Here is a 1,151-nt window from a genome sequence, read left to right as displayed (position 1 = left end):
GCACTCGGCAAAGTGGCCTTAGCAGCACTTAGCCACGCACGCACACGCCCGGCCACACACGCACGCACGCCTTGGCAGCACTTAGCCACGCCCGCAGCCGCCCCGGCCCCCGCGCCCGCGCCGCCGCCGCCCGGCCCCCCGCGCCCGCGCCGCCGCCGCCGCCGCCGCCGCCGCCCCGCCGCCCGGGCCGGGATAAGGCCCCGGCCTCCCCTGCGGCCCCAGCCGGCCTCCCGCGCCGGCCCCCCGCGGCCGTCCTCGTCCGGGCGTCCGACCGCCGCACCGTCCCCCGGCCGCCCCTCCGGTAAGTTGAAAATATTAGAGAATGCATGATAACATTGCAAAGAATAGAGGAAGAGTAGAAATTAGAAAATGTTGATTCTTCCTTGAATGGAAAAATATTAGAGAATAGAGGAAGAATATTAGAGAATAGAGGAAGAATAGAGGAAGAATATTAGAGAATGCATGAATGGAAGAGAGGTGTGGTTGGTAATAGAGAAAATGTTGATTCTTCCTTGAATGCACGGTAAGCTAAAGAAAGAGTACAAATTAGAAAATGTTGAAAAGAATAGAGGTGTGGTTGGTTGTGGTTGTGGTTGTTGGCCATCGTGCCAACTCTTTGGTGGGATTGTGGTTGTCGGCCATCGTGCCGTTTCTTATGTTGCAGGTTTTGGAAAGCTCCCCGTGCAGGGGAGATGCTGCCGAAATTTTGACTTAAACAATGCTTTATTTCTTTTGTTGCAGGAGAGGCTTACAAGGACCGTCCTCGACTCGTCACTTTGCAGGATAGCAAGGTGAGGCATGCTACACCTCTCTTTCCGTATAATGTTCGTATATCACGTAACCTAGTTAGGCGTCTCCCGTTCGAAAGAGATACGTTTGGAAATATGCAGATCTTTGCATATCTATAATCGTATCTGTTTCGAATTGTCCACGTTTTTTGGACAGCCTGAGGATGTGTAGGTTGGTTTAGTATCCATGGTATATTCCGGTTCGAGATAGAGTTTCGGCAGCACCTTCCTGTTGTTCTCCAGATACACAATCTCCTGTCAAGGACGTGTATTTGGAGAACAGCGGGGAGGTGCTGCCGAAATTTTATCTCGGGTCAGAGTATACCATGGATACTAAACGCACCTACACATTCTCGAGTGGGA

The sequence above is a fragment of the Setaria italica genome, chromosome VI (genome assembly GCF_000263155.2).
Source record: "Setaria italica strain Yugu1 chromosome VI, Setaria_italica_v2.0, whole genome shotgun sequence".
In the NCBI taxonomy this organism is placed as follows: domain Eukaryota; kingdom Viridiplantae; phylum Streptophyta; class Magnoliopsida; order Poales; family Poaceae; genus Setaria; species Setaria italica.
This window is presented reverse-complemented; position numbering follows the sequence as displayed.